Source organism: Peromyscus maniculatus, chromosome 1 (genome assembly GCF_049852395.1).
Source record: "Peromyscus maniculatus bairdii isolate BWxNUB_F1_BW_parent chromosome 1, HU_Pman_BW_mat_3.1, whole genome shotgun sequence".
Lineage (NCBI taxonomy): Eukaryota > Metazoa > Chordata > Mammalia > Rodentia > Cricetidae > Peromyscus > Peromyscus maniculatus.
In genome coordinates this window covers 65,930,136-65,949,342 of record NC_134852.1, presented here as the reverse complement: position 1 = coordinate 65,949,342, position 19,207 = coordinate 65,930,136, and the positions used below count along the sequence as shown (strand labels likewise).

At 45.7% G+C, this 19,207-nt stretch overlaps 1 protein-coding gene and 1 pseudogene across 1 annotated transcript in view; both read right to left on the bottom strand.

The window, feature by feature from the left end:
* The window catches only part of Cyfip1 (cytoplasmic FMR1 interacting protein 1), a 92,851-nt gene extending 78,630 nt beyond the window's left edge, over positions 1-14,221 (bottom strand). Inside the window, 1 exon segment of the mRNA XM_042277176.2 lies at positions 14,065-14,221. The gene's annotated coding sequence lies outside the window, so the exon portion shown is untranslated.
* A 3,091-nt stretch (positions 14,222-17,312) lies between these two features.
* LOC102910025 (RNA-binding E3 ubiquitin-protein ligase MEX3C pseudogene) lies at positions 17,313-17,976 on the bottom strand (annotated as a pseudogene).
* Between the last annotated feature and the right edge of the window lie 1,231 nt (positions 17,977-19,207).

The following is a 19,207-nucleotide window of genomic DNA, read 5'->3' as shown; positions in this document are numbered from 1 at the left end:
CTCACCGCCAGGCGCCGCCTTGAGAGCATAACAAAGTACCCCCAGTGCTCATCACTACGCTAAGTCTTCTTAGCCTTCACAAGGCATGTCTTCTCCAGTTTTCTGCTACTCAAAAAAGAAAAGAAAAGAAAAGAACTGCCTGTTGCCTGCCACTAACCGGCTGTGTATCGGCAAGCTCCTGGAGTACACAGCTAAGGATTCCGTCCTACCCACGATCAATACTCCCCAGTCTCCACTTCTCCCTCGCTACCCTCACAGTTCCCCCAGAGCAGCAAGCAACCACCACTTGACTCATGTCCTGGTTAACTTTCTGTCAGCTTGACACAAGCTAGAGTCATCTGGAAAGAGGAAGCTTAATTGAGACGATGCCTCCGACAGCCTGTAGGCAAGTCTGTTGGGCATTTTCTGAATTACTGACTGATGCAGAAGGGTCCATCCCATTGATTGTGGTATCACTCCTGGGTATAAGAAAGCAAGTGGATCTCTGTGAGTTCAAGGCTAGCCTAGACTACAGAGTGAATTCCAGGACAGCCAGGACTATGTCTGTCTCAAGACTAAAATAAAAGAAAGTAGCCTGAGCAAGCCATGGGGCGCAAGCTGTAAATAGCATTCATTTCTGGCCTTCGCTTCAGTTCCTGCCTCCATATTCCTACCGTGAGTTCTTGCCCTGATTGCCCCCAATGACAGACTGTGATAGGAAATGAAAGTCAAATAAACCCCTTCCCTCAGTTGCTTTTGGTTATGGTGTTTATCACAGTACTCGAAAGCAAATGAAAAAAATTCATCTTCCTCGGGCAATGACACCGCCCATATACGACCTTTCTGTCTTGTCCTTCCTCTTACCCAGAAAGGGCACACATAATCTTATTAGACAGTCCAGCCTTTCACATCCTCAGCCAGCCTCTTTTCTGTAGGCATGGCTACAAGGAGCTTCAGCCCTCCATGGTCCTGGGCCAGCTTCCACCCAGGGTTCCCTGAGGTCATCAATAACCTGTCTGTGGTCCAGTAACAGGCCCTGGCACCCCTACCTATTCCACACCCTATTCCCAAATATCTACCAAAGTTCCTTGCCCTCACACTGTTTGGGTTGAAAATGTCCACCAGCCTCAGTGTCTTCATCTCATAGGCACTGAGAACGCCACAGACCTCACAGAGCACAGAGGCCTTTATCCTTAGGTGTCAATGGAAGCTCACAAGGGTCACCAGAGACACCAACCCTACAACTGCCACAGTGTACCTCTACCCTCAACAATGAGCCGGAAGGAAGGGACCCAGAGGAAGAGGGTCTTGATGTTGTTGGTTTTGAGGTGAATCATAATCCTAATCACCCAGCTGGCTCCCTACTGGCCTTCACCATAACTGTATCCAGGTATCTAGCCATCTATCAGGATAAAAGCAGAGAACACTTCCTTCACAAAGTTCATGTAAATCCTCACCATTCCCATGGAGAACACCTAATAAACTGAACACCCATGGGGAAACCTCAGCTGTGTCCTGTATTCTCAGGTCACTTTTGACACAGCACAGGAAGGATTCTTACGTCACATGACTACCTTTAAAGCGGAAGGTGAATCCAGGCCAGGTGTACTTTCACATGGGCCAACAGGCAAGACAGACATAGAACACTGTCACACCTACGCTTTAGTAAGAAGAACAGTATCTAATGAAAGAAAACACTGCAAACTATGTGCCTGACAAGCGGTTAATATAGAATATTAGATACTCAAGCAATTTAACAACAGAAGAGCAAGTAATCCCATATTTAAATGGACACAGGACATTTAGACAAAAGACATATGGGCATTTCTCAAAAGAAGTTAATAACACCACTAATCACCAAGGAAATATAAATCGAAACCACAATGAGGGAATCCCCTCTTCCCAATGGTAATGACCACTATTAAAAAGAAAAACGCTGGTGAGGATATGGACAGGAGACTCCTTAGATGGTGGTGAGCTGGTACAGTCACTGTGGAAAAGTATGGAAGTTCCTCAAGAAATTAAAAATAGGTCTACCATAAGATTCATCAATTCCACTACTTGGTATTTATACAAGGAATTAAAACCACCTTGTCGAAAAAGCAGCCAGAATCCTCTATTTAGTTTTATCAATGACTGCTCTTTAATTTGCATTTCTCGTACGCTATGACGGAGCACATTCCCATACAGCAGCCAGTTTTTGCTTGCCCCCCTTTTTTAAGGACTGGCTGGCATGGGCTGGCTGCTGCTCTGCTTTGAATCCTCTTCACCCACTCATGAAGCCATTCACCGGACTAACAGCACTTACTTTGGCAGGACTGCTGCAAACCTGTTTCCAGGGCAAGCTATTTGCCTTTCCATTTTACTTACTTTTTAGAAACCTAACTTTTCTTTCGTTTCCTTGGGGAGGGGGGCAGGGTCTGGAGACTGAAGTGATGAGCTACTGCAAGGTTTAAAGTTTTACCATGCCAAACTTTTCAGCCTTTCACTTGAGTTTCCTCTTTCATTTCTAAATTTACCAAGGAGTGCCAGCCCCAGTCCTGGGAAGGAAGTGGTTTCTAATAGTCCAGGGCTCAACAAACTGCTGATATCACTACCAGAAGAAGAAAAAAAAAATCCCTTATGTGAGACAGTGTTAAGGCAATGAGTAATCCCAGAGAATTAACTTAAAAGTAACATTTGGGTCTACATAAAGTTCAATAAATTGATGATGAGAATTTTTTTAGGCAGCTTTTCTATAAACGATGCTGGCAAAACTGGACGGCCACCTGCAGCAGAAGAAAATCAGGTCCTTATCGTCACTCTGCACAAAAAGCAATTCAAACTCAATCAAGGGTCTTAATTTCAAACTAGAACTGTGAGCCAGGCATGGTGGCACACGCCTTTAATCCTAGCACTTGAGAGGCAGAGGCAGGAGGAGCTCTGTGAGTTCAAAGCCAGCCTGGTCTACAAAGTTCCAGGCCAGCCAGGGTAAACAGACAGAGAAACCCTGTCTGGGGCGGGAACGGAGGATGGACAGACAACAAAATAAAAACAGAACTATGTACAGACATCGGGGAAAATGCTTCAACATCAAAGTACAGCTGTAAGAATTAACAAGTGGTTTTACAACAAATTAAAAGCGTTTTGCACGAAAGAAATAATCGTGAACAACCTACAGAATGGGTGGGTGAAAGTCTTTGATAGCTACATGTCATTATTATCTAGAATATATATGTTGTCTTATCGTGCTTTCTATTGCTGTGATAAGCACCATGACTAAAAATGACTTGGGGAGGAGAAGGTTTATATAAGCTCACACTTCCAGGTACTGATCAGTCACTGGTAGAGGTCAAGGCAGGACTCAAGCAAGGCAGAAATCTGGAGACAGGAACTGAAGCAGAGACCAGAGGGTGATTCTGCTCACTGGCTTGTTCTCTGTGGCTTACTCAGCCTGTTTTCTTATATAGCCGGGAATGCCCAGAGACGGCCCCTCAGTGGACTGGGCCTTCCTCATGAGTGAACAATCAAAGAAATGTCTCACAGATATGCCCATGGCCAAGAATGGAGGCAATTCCTCAACCAAGATTCCCTCTTTCCATATGTTCAAGCTTGATGGTCAAGTGACCAAAAACTAGCACAACTGTTTAAACACCCACACAAAGATCCTGCCTGTTAATAAATGGATGAATAAAATGAAGACAGTTCTCAAAAAAGTACAAATGACCAACAAATATTTTTAAAAGAATTTAGTATCTTTAGCCATCAGAAAAATGCAAACTAAAGCTACTTTGAAATGCCATCTCATTCCAGTCAGAATGGCTACCATCAAGGAAAAAAAAATGAGGGGTTCCCGAGATGACTCTGGATAAGAGCACTGAGCTCCTGCACAAAACCCCAGTTCAGTTCCCAACACCTGTGTCAGCCAAACCACAACCACCTATAACTCTAGCTCCAGGGGATCCAGCACACTCTCCTGGCCTCTGTAGGCACCTACACTCAGGTGCACACACCAGAATCAAAGATAAACTTGAAAATATGATTAATAAATGTCACTGAGGATGTGGGGAAAGACCCCTTACTTAGAGCTGATGGGAGTAGCCAGTACTCTACTCTATATCCTACAAGAGATACTTGCACAACCACGTTTATTGCAACTCTTCACACTAGCCAGGGCATGGAATTAACCCAGATGTCATCCATTTACAGGGTAAAACATAATAAAAAAATGTGGTAGAGATACGCAATGGCATTTTATTCAGTCATAAAGAAAAATAAATATTGTAAAATTTGCAGGAAAATGGAGCTGCAAATTCCTTTCTCGTTCTTTGAGGATTTCATACAATGTGTTTTTTATTACACTCACCTCCAGTCCTCCCCCCAATTTCCACTCTCACCTTCTTGCCCCCCTTTCTTGTTTTGCTTTGTTTTAACAACCCACTGACTCCAACTTGAGCTGCCCCACACTCCTGAGTGTGGGGCCATCTACTGCAGCATGGGCCACATACCAGGAGCCACGCCCTTAAAGCAAAATGACTTTCCCCCTAGAAGCCACCACCTGTCCATAGCTCCTCAGTTAGGAGTGGAGGCTTACGAACCCCTCTCACTCTAAGTGAGAATGCTGACTGGCTTGATCTCGTCCAGGCCTTGTGCAGGCAACCACAGCTGCTGTGAGCAATTGCAAAGCCTTACAGTAAGTTAGGTAACCCAGACTCAGAAGCACGAACCCAACACGATCTCTCCCAAACAGATATCGTAGCTTCTAAAGGTTGTACGTGTGTTTAAATGAGAATAAGTGTGGGGAGAACCCAGAAGACTAGAAAGGGGCCCATGAGACAGGACAAAAGAAGTGAAGGGGAGTCAGGTGTGGCGGTGCACCTTTTAATGCCGTCACTCAGGAGGCAGGGACAGGCAGATCTGTGAGTCTGAGGCCAGCCTGGTCTACAGAGTGAGTTCCAGGACAGCCAGGGCTCTACAGAGAAACCCTAAAACAAAAAGTGAAGGAGGGGCTGCCGAGAGCAACAGAACACATGAGCTAGGAAAGGGGAAGAGAGGGTGACCGGGGAGGACGGTATAGCCAGAGAAGTGGGACGGGAAGTGGGGGTTTGCAACTTCTCACAGCTTGTGTGCATGGCTCTGGTTTCTGGGGAACGGACCTTATTAGTGTCCTTTCTTCTCAGCTAGATTCCCGAAGACCAGAGACTCAGCATACTCCCACAAAAAAAGGAACACAGACCCGATCTCTGTAGGAGGTGGCAGTTCTCTAAAATACACGTTATTAAAATGCCGAGGATTACCCCTGCAACAACTATCTAGGAAGTTCACAGTCAAAGTCAAATTCTAGTCTGGACGTAGCTATGATGATACTTTTAAATAAGATAAATATTAAGATCAGTAAAGCAGACTACCCTAATTTACATAGGTTTCATCCAATGACTTAAAGGTCTTAAGAGAAAAGAACACTGACACCTGCCCCCTAAAAAAGAGGGGATTTTGCTTCCAAATGGTCTCTGGTCTCAGACTGCAGTATCAACTCTTCCCTATTGGCCTGCTCTGCAGAATTTGGACTTGCTAGTCTCCGCAGGTGTGTGAAGCAACTCCAGAAGCTAGATCTCACTGTTTCTGGCTGCCCCCCACCCATCCACACACATATCCGTGTATATCCTATTTGTTCTGTTTTTCTGGAGAACCCTGGCTCAAACACCCTCTACTCCTGTGATCAAAGCAAACAAGACAGAATCCTTCTGAGTCTGGTGTGTAGGACAGCCTCTGAGATTCCTGTGTACAGATGTGCTCACAGCCCACAATCTCTGAAGGTAGTTGACCCCCAGTGAGCCAAGGGGAGACATGGCTTTACAGCTCCCTGCTTTTGTAGAGTCTAGTTCATGATTTGCTGCCGGTAACAAACAAACAAACATAAATAAAAAGCTTTCAAATAAAAGAGCTCCAGGATGAGGTGTAGTTTAGTGGTGCAGGAGCAGCATGTAAGGCCCTGGACAGAAAGGGAGGTTCAATCACAGGTACACAGAAGGGAGCCCTCACTCCAGAGTCACCAGCTAAAGTTCAAGATTTCCCACACAATGAACATCATTTGCTATGAAGGTTACTGAAACAGAAACACTACTTCCTGTATTGATAGAATGCTAAAATAGCAATGAGCCAGGCTTAAGTCCTGAATGTATATGACCCTGGGCAGGTGTTCTAGATTCATTTCTGTTGCTAGGACAGATAACCTGGCAAAAAAGAAACTTAGGGAAGAAAGGTCCCATTGGCTTCTAATTCCAGCCAACAGTCAACTGTTGTTTCTGGGAAATCAAATCAAGAACTGAAAGCATCATGTCCACGGTCAAGAGCAGAGACAGAAGAAATGCACGGACCCTTGCCTGCTTGCTCTCAGCCAGCTGTCTGTCTTTATACTATTCAGGATCCCTTGCCTAGGGAATGGTGCCACCCACAATAGGCTAAGTCTTCCCATATCAATTAACAACCACGACAGTCCTCCACAGACGTGTCCACAGCTTGACCCAGACAACCTCTCACCGAGACTCCCTTCTCAGGTGATTCTAGGTGTGTCAAGTTGGCAAACTAACCAGCACAACAGAACGTCACTCCTGTCCTGGATATTTTCTGAGAATCTCACCCAAAAAAAGACGATTAACTTTATTCACAGTACAGATATCCTAACTCCCTACATCTCTGTAATCTGGAGTTTTACCAATCAATTATAATCATGTCAGGTGCACACTGGGAACCTCACTGTGATGTCATTTAAATCCCTTAGTAAGTTTTTAATGATAATAACTTCTGATATCACCAAAATCCTATACATGGCTACAAGGGCAATTAAGCATGCCTCTATCTCTTAACTCTGGTACTGAATATCCAAGTGTCCTACTCAGAATAAGGTCTCACAAGCAATCACATTTAAAAATGGAACTCACTGCTTTCTGACTCTCGGTTTTTCTTCTCTGTGGAACAAAATCCCTCCATGAGCTTGGGAAATGCAAAGTACAGAGTTTGACAAGTTTGGCCAGGAGAATACCTAAGATGTGAATACAAATCACAGACACTGGAAACTCAAGTTCAATATCCACCATTTCTGCCTGCACAGCCAGGCGTGGAGAAGCAATCATAATAAAGTTGGCTGTGGAGCTACTAGGGAGATGAACAATGAGTTTCTGCCAGGCTCACTACCACTGAACCCTGCCACCCGCCCAGATGCAGAGCACATTTTGGTTTCTTTGGGACCACATACAAAGAAGCCTTTAAAAAAACATTTTTTTTTAAAATTTCACAAATACAAATGCTGTGTTTGAAGTGTTCTGGAAACCTTATATTAGGTAATCTGCAACCAGGCCAACACCTGTGTTACAAGGCTCCTTGTAACCATTTCTCCTGATCAGAAGAACAAATAGTAAAACAGCTGAAACAAATCATAGAATGTACCTAATTTGCATTAAATGTAAATGGACAAGATGCTCAAATTGAAAGGCAGAGATGTACACAATGGTTAAAAAACAAAACGAAATCCACACTCACCAACTATTTACTGTCCATGAGAAGAACATTTTAAATTTAAAGACACAAAGGAAATGAAACAAAAGAATGGAAAAGGACACCCCAAACAGGCATGGTGGCATGAGCATTTAACCCTAGGACTCAGGAGGCAGAAGTGGGTGGACCCCTAGAATTCAAGACCAGCCTGGTCGGCACAGCAAGTGCTAGGTCTGCCAAGGTTACATTACAGAGACCCTGTCACAGAAATAGCAAAGATACAACAAGCAAAGCAAACCCCCCCCCAAAAAAATGGAGGTGGCTACTATCCTGATATACAGAAAAAGGGACTTGAAGACATAAAATAATTACTGAAAGGAACAGCCACACATGGTGGCACTTGCTGGTCATCCCATCATTCAGAAGGCCAAGGCAAGAGGATGACGGCATGTTTGAGGCCACCACAATTATAAACATACAGGTATATAGCTTAAGTTTTCCAGTGTCCCCGGCCGACTGGCAGTCAGGACAAATCTCTCACCCACAGTCCTTTTTATAAAATAATCACACAGAGGCTTAATATTAATTATAACTGCTCGGCCATTAGCTCAGGCTTACGACTGACTAGCCCATTTCTGTTAATCTATATGTCGCCATATTTTCCGTGGCTTTACCTATGTGCCATTACATGATGCTCCCTGAATGGCGGGCTGGCGTCACCTCACTCAGCCTTCCTCTTCCCAGAATTCTCCTTGTCTGCTTATCCCACCTATACTTCCTGCCTGGCTACTGGCCAATCAGCATTTTATTAAACCAGTGTACAAAAGCATTATCCCACAGCACAGGTACCTAACAACACTGTCAACACATGCAGATGACAAGGAGAAAATCCCTAGTTGCATAAAAAAAAAAAAAAAACACTGTTAAGAGTTATTAAAAGAATTCAAGGGCTGGAGAGATGGCTCAGAGGTTAAGAGCATCTGGCTGCTATTCCAGAGGTCCTGAGTTCAATTCCCAGCAACCACATGGTGGCTCACAACCATCTGTAACAAGACCTGGCACCTCTTCTGGTCTGCAGGCATACATGCAGACAGAACACTGTATACATAATAAATAAATTTTAAAAAAAAAGAATTCACCAAAGTTTCAGGATGTAAAACAACATGATAAAAAAATAGCATGCAGACAGTGACTACTGAACTATCTGGCTCCTAATGTGGAAGCAAATACAATAAATCCTCTTTTACTAAGGAATATATATTCTAGAAGAACAGACCCCTAATTCACTTCTCTAGCAGTTGCTAAGTGAACCAGATCAAAAACCATGACTTAGACACCCAATGGGAGGGACAGAGAGGACCGCTGGAAAGTCAGGGAGGCACCCTGCTGTGACACTGATTCCACAGATGCCTGAGAGACTACCACTAGAGGACGGTATTTTGTGCCGTCTTTCTAATTTTTAGACTTGCAAGCTTAAGAATCTGATGGCTAAGTTCAAAGCCTGGCTTTTCCTGTAATCTCGGGACACCTACTTCATCCGTCAGCTCTTCATCCATGAAGTGTAAATAGTAACTGCATCTATTTTGGGGGACTGTGAGAATATTTAATATGTGAACTACTGAGAAGTCAGCAAACTACGGGGCGCTGTCTTTTTATGTAAATAATTTTACTGGCAGTCAGTCACACCCCCTCACTGTCCATGCTGCTCTGATGCTACAGCATATAAACAAGATCCGTAACTATTCATGATCTGCACCTTTACAGGAAAAGCAATAATGCCCCAAACGTAGGAAGTAGTAAGAAAGTGAGCAAAATAATTTCCCTTCTGTGGTGGTTTGATTAAGGATGGCCCCACAGGCTCATCTATTTGAATGCTCTGTCATCTGGGAGTGGTACCATTTGAGGATTAGAACAGTGGTTCTCAACCTTCCTACCTTCCTAATGCTGAGACCCTTTAACACAGCTCCTCATGTTGTGGTGACCCCCAACCATAGGATTATTTTCATTGCTACTTCATAACTGGAATTTTACTACTGTTATGAATCATAATGTAAATACCTGATATTTCTGATGGTCTTAGGCAACTCCTATAAAAGGGTCATTCAAACCCCAAAGGGGTAGAGACCCAGAGGTTAAGAATCACTGGATTAGAAGGATTAGGAGGTGTAGCCTTCTTGGAGGAAATGCGTAACTGGGGTTGGGCTTTGAAACTTCAGAAGCCCATGCCAGACCCAGTTTCTCTCTCTCTCTGCCTGGGGATCAGGATGTAGCTCTCAGCTACTGCTCCAGTGCCATGCTCCTGTCTTGATAATAATGGACTAAACCTATGAAACTGTAAGCAAGCCCCCAATTACATGCTTCCTAAGAGTTGTCTTTGTCATGGTGTCTCTTCACAGCAATGCAACAATGACTAAGACACCTTCAGAATGATAAATGTGAGCATGTACACAAGAATATAGACACAAGTGTCAACTGGAGTGGAGATAAACGTTAAAACACAATGTCAGACCCGGTGGTGGCACACACTTTTAATCCCAGCACTCGGAAGGCAGAGGCAGGCAGATCTCTATGAGTTTGAGGCCCACCTGGTCTACAGAGTAAGTTCCAGGACATCCAAAGCTACACAGAGAAACTCTGTTTGGAAAAAACAAACAAACAAACAACGACAAAATCACAGTGTCAGGAGCTGGAGAGATGTCTCAGTGATCAAGAGCACTGACTACTCTTCCAGAGGACCCAGTTTCAATTCCCAGCATCCACATGGTAGCTCATAATCATGGTAACTCCTGTCCCAGGGGATCCAGTTCTGTCTTTAGGCACTAGGTGCACATGTGGTGTTGACAAAATACCCATACATATAAAATAAATAACTTTTAAAAACAACATCACGGCCGGGCGGTGGTGGCGCACGCCTTTAATCCCAGCACTCGGGAGGCAGAGCCAGGCGGATCTCTGTGAGTTCGAGGCCAGCCTGGGCTACCAAGTGAGCTCCAGGAAAGGCGCAAAGCTACACAGAGAAACCCTGTCTCGAAAAACCAAAAAAAAAAAAATAAAATAAAAATAAAAACAACATCACTAACAGAAGACTTATCAAATACACTGTACTACATCCACACCAAAGAAAAGTCACTGACCATGGCACTCCTAGCACTGCATCATATAATTAATATCCACACCTACTTTCATTCATGTAATTACACACACTCCAATGTCGTGACTGCATTGCGTAGATACACATTAGAACAGATCACTACAGTTCAGCAACACATGACTGTATTATACAATCAATATAACGAATGGTTGGACTCTTCATCTACAGCAACATTTAAGGATTGCCAAGACCGTTAACCAGCTGAGCATAATTAAGTGAAAATGTGTAACAGATGAAATACAATCTGTGTTATAAAAAGTCCCATTTAAACAAAAGAGCCTAAAGTCATAGTGGAATGCCACTTTCAGCACATCTATAGCTCCATCCTATTTGAAAATGTTGAGGTGGAGCTTGTAAATTTTCTCACCTTTACTATTTCAGGCTATTTTCTGTAATCTCAGCCCTCGAGAGGCTGAGGTAGTTCAGCAGAGTGGTGCACACACCTGCAATCTCAGCACTCAGCAGGTGGAGGCAGGAGAATCAGTTCAAGCCCCACCTGGGCTTCATGAGACCCAGCCTAACCCCCCTTCCCTTCCCTACACAAAAAAGGCTAACGTCGAAGGACCATGAGTTCAAGGCTGTCTGTATCACATAATGAAACCGTCTCAAAAGGCAGTCATCCCCATGGTAACTCCTGTCCCAAGGGACTCAATCCCCTCTTCTGGCACCAGGCGCACACGTGATGCACAGACATTCATATTGGCAAAATACCCATACATATAAAGTAAATAACCCTGAAAAACAACATCACTAACAGAAGACTGACATTATAACACATCCACACTAAAGAAAAGTCAGTGAAACGGCTCCTCAGTTAAGAGCTCTTCAAAAGGCGCTGGGTTCAGTTCCCAGCACCCACAGGGCAGCTCCGAATAGCTTGTAACTCCTGTTCCAAGAGATCCAACGCCCTCTTTTGGCCTCCACAGGCTCCTGCATGAATGTGGTGCACACAAACTCATGCAGGCAACCACCACACACAAGTCAAATATATAAACAAAACTTTTTAAAAAGATAAAATAAAGGGGGGGGGGGAGCTCGAGAGTGCAGCATTTTAGTCTTTCTTCCAGACTGTATCCAGAACTACAGTTTTTCCTTTTAAAGAAGTACTTGTTTATTATCTGTGTGTTGGGGGTGAATCACCACGTCCTTATGGCAAAAGGCAACTTTCAGGATTTCCTCCTCTCCTTCCCCCGTGGTTTGTAACTCAGGCTGTCCCACTTTGTGCAGCAAGTGTTTCTACCCATTAAGTGATCTCACCTTCCCAAGGCTCTTACTTTTCAAAGCACCGACTTTACTTCTTACAGACATATTTGGGTAGGGTTTTTTGTAACGCAATATTACATATGTTATCATACATTTTCACTTAATGGTGTTCAGTGGATAAAAGACCACGGTGGGAGCCAGGCAGCGGTGGTGCATGCCTTTAATCCCAACACTCGGGAGGCAGAGCCAGTCGGATCTCAGTGAGTTCGAGGCCAGCCTGGTCCACAGATCGAGTTCCAGGATAGGCTCCAAAACTACACAGAGAAACACTGTCTCGAAAAACAAAAACCAATGACCATGGCATGGCCGGCCTTAATTGTAGCAACCCCCCTCCCCACTCACCCCCATACTTTTTACTGATAGTGTAGTAACATCTCAAATGCAGGCTCAAAGACTGCCAGAGGGCTTTCGGGAGAAAGCAAAACAGTACTATGAAAAGATCACTGGTTGCCAATAGTTGATGGTAGAAAAAGGCTAACTACAAGGAACATAATAAGGAAATTTCTGAGGTGACAGGAACTAGTTTTACATCTTAATTACAGCGGCAGTGGACACTCCAAAGCATGAATTTTACTACACGTAATGTTAAAAATCCACTTAGGCGCCAGGGAGATGCTCAGTAGATAACCACCACCTGCCACACAAATGTGCGTACAGGAGTTCAGAAATCCAGAATCATGTAAATGCCAATGGGCATGGCCACCTCCCTGGAGTCCCAGGGCTTAGAAGATGAAGACAGGAGATCTCCAGAGCAAGCTGGCTAGCAAGACTAGTTCAGTCAGTGAACTCTGGGTTCAGCAGAGAGGCCTTGTATCGAAGAATAAGGTCAAAAACAATAAAGGAAAACTCCAAATCAGTCTTGAGCTCATGCAAACGCATTCACACACCTGTGCATCCACATACAAGAGCACACATACCACATACACACACATACAATGCTAAAAAAAAAACTTAAATACACCCTTCCGCAAATACACAAATCCCTAGTGAATGTATTTTCTTAGAGGGCCTTTTCAACTGCACCATTTTGCCAATGTTACTGAGGATACTGTTAGGGGAAGAGGATCACAGAGAACCCCACAACATTCCTCCTGAATTCTTACAATGCATGCCTGCAGGGGCTTACATCTATTTAAAAAACTGGATCAATTCTTTCTGTGCCGGTAGCTCCAGGCTTTTTATTAAGAATCACTAGCATCCTCGGGGCCAGGGGAATGCGGTTATTCACGCATACCATCAGTTTGGTGTACTTCAACTTCCAACCAATGAACTTGGCCAGGGTCTAGGAGCGAAATCCCCGAGTTGGCAAGCAGTGATCTCACAGTACCTGCAGCAGTACTGAGTATCACTGCTGCTTCCAACAAGAATCATCTAAGCAATCTTCGCAGACAACCTTGTACTGTCCCATGTAGCACACGGATCGCCTTGACGCTTCCCTCCGCCTCACCCCGCACCCCAACCCCAACTGCAAATCTCTTCCTTCTTTTCTCATACTTACAAAATGCTATAAATTAAGCAGACGCATTAGGCTTAAAGTATAAAATTCGGTATGAATGTGCGGCGGCGCACCACTGCTCCTGAACAATCCCGTTTCCTTAACAAAGCCCCAAATGCCTCCCTCTCCAAGAATCTGAGAACGATTGCCCTGGACTACAATCTCCTTCCTTTCCTCTGAGGGCAGAACCATGGTGGACTCGGGTTTGTTTTCCAACTTGAGTGCAACATTCACACTATCCGTCTGCTCCTTACTTTTCAACAGTAAAATACCAAACACTAACGTTGCCTCTTCCTCTTTGGAGCTGAGCCGCGTGCCGGAAGCGCGAGATCTGGGATCCTCCCGGATCCAAGGATCTAGGGGTGAGTCGGGGCGGGGGTTCGGGGGTTCGGCGGTTCGGGACTCAGGAGCTGGGCCACGGGAGTGCAGGGTGCGCACCGCCGAGGGGATGGGCCATCAGCGCTGGGGAGCCCGTGGTCCGGGGATTCTGGAATGTGACTCGGGGGAGAGCGCCCTGGAGCCGCCGAGCTGGGCCGGGAGTCCTGAGCTCGGGAGCCGGCGTGCAGTGACCCGGAGACTCCAGAGCCCGGGAGGCAATCCCGGGAGGCCGAGAGGTCCCGGAGGCTACGCCGAGGCCTCCTGCAGGCTCGCCCCACCGGGCTGCGAGGGAAGCGGGACCCCGCGGCCCGGCGAGCGCCCTTACCTGGTGTGCGCCGCCTTCGGTTGTCCAGGGCGGGCCCGCGGAGCTCTCCTAGCCCAGTGAGTCACTTGGGCGGGTCGGGAATGCACCAGGAAACACCCGGCCTCCTCCCCTTCCTCCGGGGCGGTGCTCCGCGGCTCGGCCTCTTCCTCCCGGCGCTCCTCCCTCCGCCCGCTGGCCGCCTTGGGTCAGGCTCCTTCGGGTCGGCCCTTTCGGCCCCTTCGGTCCCCGAGACTCCCGCGTCGGAGCCCCGCCTGTTGCCCGGCGCTCGGGTCACCGCAGCAAAGGAAGCCGGGATGTGCGTGGTGGGCTCCACCCATCGAGCGGGTGGGTTGATCGGCTGCCTGGGAGAGGATCTGGAGACCCAGGTCCATCCTGCCAGGCTCACCAGCCTCAAGAGTTTTCCATGATTTGTTGGAACTCAGGCCGAATGAGGAAAAGAATTCCAGGACTAGGCAGTTTATGGAGAGGCAGAATGGGAAATTTCACTAAATATACATTTTTTAAAGAAAGATTCGTTCAGTTTATTTTATGTGTATGAATGTTTTTGCTTGCTTGTATGTATGTCTGTGCACCGCGTGAGTGCCTGGTGCCGGCAAAGGTTCCCAGACACTGAAGTAGTAGGTATGGTTCCATCAGAGTGCACAGCCCACCTGGCCCCAGCTTCTCTGTACATATATCTGGATGTCTGTCCATCTTCACTCCCTCACCACCCCTAGTCAGGGTTCCAGACCCAAGTTGCATCAGTTGAGAGGCACTTGGAGTTGGTGTTACTATCTTAGCTGTTTTTCTATTGCTGTAAAGAGACACCGTGACCATGGCAACTTACAGAAAAAGTTTATTGGGGGGCTTGATTTCAGTTTCAAAGAGTTGGTCTGTGCCCATCTCAGTGGGGAGCACGGCAGCAGGCAGGTAGGTATGGCTCTGGAGCAGAAGCTTATATCTTATCAATACAAGAGAGAGACAGGCAGCAGGCAGGTAGGTATGGCACTGGAGCAGAAGCTTATATCTTATCAACACAAGAGAGAGACAGACAGGCAGACAGCAGACATAGACAGAGAGAGAGAGAGAGAGAGAGAGAGAGAGGGAGGGAGGGAGGGAGGGAGGGAGGGAGGGAGGGAGGGAGGGAGGGAGAGAGAGAGAGAGAGAGAGAGAGAGAGAGAGAGAGAGAGAGAGAGAGAGAGAGAGAGAGAGAGAGAGCCTGGCTTGGATTTTTGAAACTCAAAAGCTTACCCCAGTGACACAACTCCTTCCAACAAAGCCACACCTCCTAATCCTTCCCAAACAGTTGTACCAACTGGGAAGCAAGCACTCCAATGAGCCTATGGGGGTGTGGTAACTACTCTTGGTTGTCAACTTGATTACATCTGGAATTAACTAAAACCCAAATGGCTGGGCATATCTGTGAGGAGTTTTTTCTTAAATCATTTGAAGACATTTCAAATGTCTTCATTTTTTCTTAAATCATTTGAGATGACACCTTTCTTTCTTTCTCTCTCTTTTTGTGTGTGTGATATGTGATTTAAACTTTTTAAAGTCTGTTATCTTTTTTTAGATTTTTATTAACTTTCATTGATTCTTTGTGGTTTTCACATCATGCATCCCAATCGCAGCCATCTCACACACACACCTCCGCCCCCACATCCACCCTCCACCCTTGCAACCTGTCCTCTCAAAGCGAAACAAAATTGAAAAGAAAAACCAAAAACCAAACCAACCAACCAAGCAAAGCAAAACAAAGCAGAACAAGAAAGAAGAAAAGGAAGAAAAAGAATCTGGTTGTGGAAGCTGTGGTGTGGCCCGGTGAGTCATACACACATTTCACCATCTGGTCCTTTCATCTGCATTCACATGTGCTCATTACCATGAGTCGTCAGTCTGGTCTGAGGCAACGGGTTCTCACAGGGGCGTTCCCCCTCCACCGTTGTCCTGTGTCACGGAGATCCTGCAGTTTTGGATCTGTAGGTCTGTCACCTTCTCATGCTCTAACAGTTCATAGATGAGGTGGATGTTGGGTGGGCCAACTCACAGCCCACGCCCCCTATTGTCACCCCCCACCCCCTGCCTCGCATGCTCTCCATCACTACCTCGGCCAGCCCCTCCGATGCAGCCTGTTCTTCTCTCAGGCCCTCGGTCCAGCTCAGCTCACTCACACTCACGCTCACTCACACTCACACTCACACCCCGGGGCCAGCTCCACTGTATTGCCCAGGCCAGGTGCAGGGCTGTCCCTGCCAATTGCTGTAGGGGGCACATGAGGTGTGTGTTGGGGGGGTCAGATTTCCTGTGCTTACACCCTCAGGGCTGGCTCACCTGTGCTCCTGACGACAGGGTTAGCTCTAGGGTGGTGCCCTGGTGGATTGCAGGATCCGCTCTCCTGTGTGCTGCAGCTGGTGAGGGTCAGGGCTAGTTCTCCCACTCTCACGATCCTGGGGCCTGTTCTCTCATCTGCCACAGGTAGCAAGGGATGCGGGGGAGGGCATCTTTCCCTCACCCATACCACCACATGACAGACGAGGGAGGGTGAGTGTGTGGGGGAAGACCCTCTTCTCATCTGGATCTTTGAGGTGGGAAGATGAAACTTTACTCCAGAGCTTTTGAAGTGGGAAGAGCCACCTTTAGTCTGGACCACACCTTCTGCTGGCAGTCTGTATAAAGGACCTGGAATGAGGAAGCTCTTTTTGCCTGCTTGCTCTTGCTCTTGGTAGAAAGTCCATTTCTTCACTGGCATTAGGGCTTACTTATTCCAGATTCCAGCATATACAGAAGACTAGTCGAGACATCCAGGCTCAAGGACTGAACAACTACTGGACTCTTGGAACTTCCGTTTATAGGCAGCCATTGTTGGATTAGCTGGACCACAGCCTTAAGTTATTCTGATCCCAGATTTTAAATATATATATATATATATATATATATATATATATATATATACACATTCTGATATAATATATAATGTGTACTATATCTGATATAATATTATATATTTATATATCCCATACATACTATAAAGTCTAATAATAGTCAAGAGTTCACTAGAATGTTTACTGGAGATACCATTACACCTATGCCTTTATGAATATATACATATAATATTATATATATATATATATATATATATATATATATATATATATATATATAGTGTGTGTGTGTGTGTGTGTGTGTGTGTGTGTGTGTGTGTGTGTGTGGTGACTTTGGACTGCCTGAATAACAATTGTCTGCAAACTAGATAAAATGGCATTCTCTTTTCATAGATCTTTCTGGCACATTCCAAGCAACAGAGGTTGTGGCCACTCAAAACAAATCACACAGTTGTGCTTTCTTCTTGATTCTGGAGGTGAGCTAGTGGTGAACCATCATTGGTAAAAGCAGAGCTGTATATTTGAAGGCCAACATGGTTGCCTGTACTAGGTGGGTTGTTCCTAACCCTCCAAGCGAGTGGATGTGCTCAGGAAATGTAAAAGACAGATGAGGAATTGATGGCTGGCTTCCTCTATACTGAGTCTTTGTATTACTAAGGATCACTCTCAAAGCCAGAGAGTGGGTTAACTGGTTCAAACACAGTCCAGATAATTTGAGCAGATGTTGGTAGAGGGTCAATGTCAGGAGAGCCAACTGCAAGATTTCCTGAGCCTACAGATGGTAATGCATCTCCAAACTCAAAGTTTCCTATGCTAAATGGGCTTATTGGACTAAAGTGAGCCAGCCTGCTGCTTTACTAATGGATGGAACCACTTCTCAGAGAACTGAACTGTCTTTTTCAGTAGTCTGATATCATTCTTGCATGGCTAAGGGGAATTGGATTGGAGGAGCGCCACACAGAGCCAAGAGTGCCATCTTGAAAGCTTACTCCAGTACTGCTGTATGGAGATCATTTTCTCCACTGTACTCTATACAGTTTCCTACGTGCATTTCTGTCTTAGTTAGGGTTAGTTACTATTGCTGTGATGAAACACCATGACCAAAGCAACTTGGAGAGGAAAGGGTTTATCCAGCTTACACTTCCACAGCACTGTTCAACATTGAAGGAGGTCAGGACAGAAACTCAAGCAGGGCAGGAACCTGAGGCAGGAGCTGGTGCAGAGGCCATAGAAGGGTGCTGCTTACTGGCTTGCTCTCCATGGCTTGCTCAACCTGCTTTCTTCTAGCACCCAGAAACGCCATCCCCAGGAATGATACCACCCCTCCATGGTGGGCTGGGCCCTCCCCTGTAAATCACTAGTTCAGAAAAGGTACTATAGGCTTGCCTACAGCCGAGTCTTATGGAAACATTTTCTTAACTGAGATTCTCTCCTCTCAGATGACTCTAGCTTGTATCAAATTGACATAAAACTAGCCAGTGTTATTTCTCCCCCCCCCCACCAGGCTTAATCAACATTTCTAGGCATCCCTGTCATTACAAAGACAAGCTCCTTATCTCTGCTCAGTTACTATGTGTGTATGGGTCTATTGCTGAAATCTCTTCATCATTGTTCCTTTCAGCCCAGTCTCTGATCCTAACATGTCATAGGGGAACCTGACCTAGACCATGGTTAGACTGAGCAAATTTGGGCTTTACGGCAACCCTCCCAGGGCAGGGCCATGTTTGCTTTGAGGTTTAGGAGTCATGGAGAAGTGTTCTGTAGCTGAGATGATTTCTCTTTAGGCCACAGCAACATCTCCTTTCTGTCTAGTAGTAATAAAAATGGGCTCTTTACCACACACACACAAAAATGAGATGCATCTCTTGTGGCTCCTGGTGCTTTGATTTTACAATCCTAGGGTTCAAACTTGGTGACCTGCTTAATGCTGGGCACTGGGATGCACTTAGTGGTCACACCAGTTCTTAAGAACAATGAAGGTGGGCACAGGGCATGTTTTGAAGACCATAAGGACTGACTGGTAGTCATCTCGACAAGACACAGGTAATGGCAAATGAATCCTGACTAGTGAATTACTGTGATCTATAATATTCAGAGACTGGAAATTCCTAGAGGTCCCTCGTGCTCCTAAAAAATAAGGGCTTTCACGGCCAGGCTGCTTCCTGAGCACAAACATTTTCAAATCACAGATTGCTGCTTTCCCTGCCCAGGGCTGAACCTCAAGCTTACTTTCCAAAGCATTTTGTTTAGTTAGTTGGTTTTTTATACTGTAGGTGAGTCAA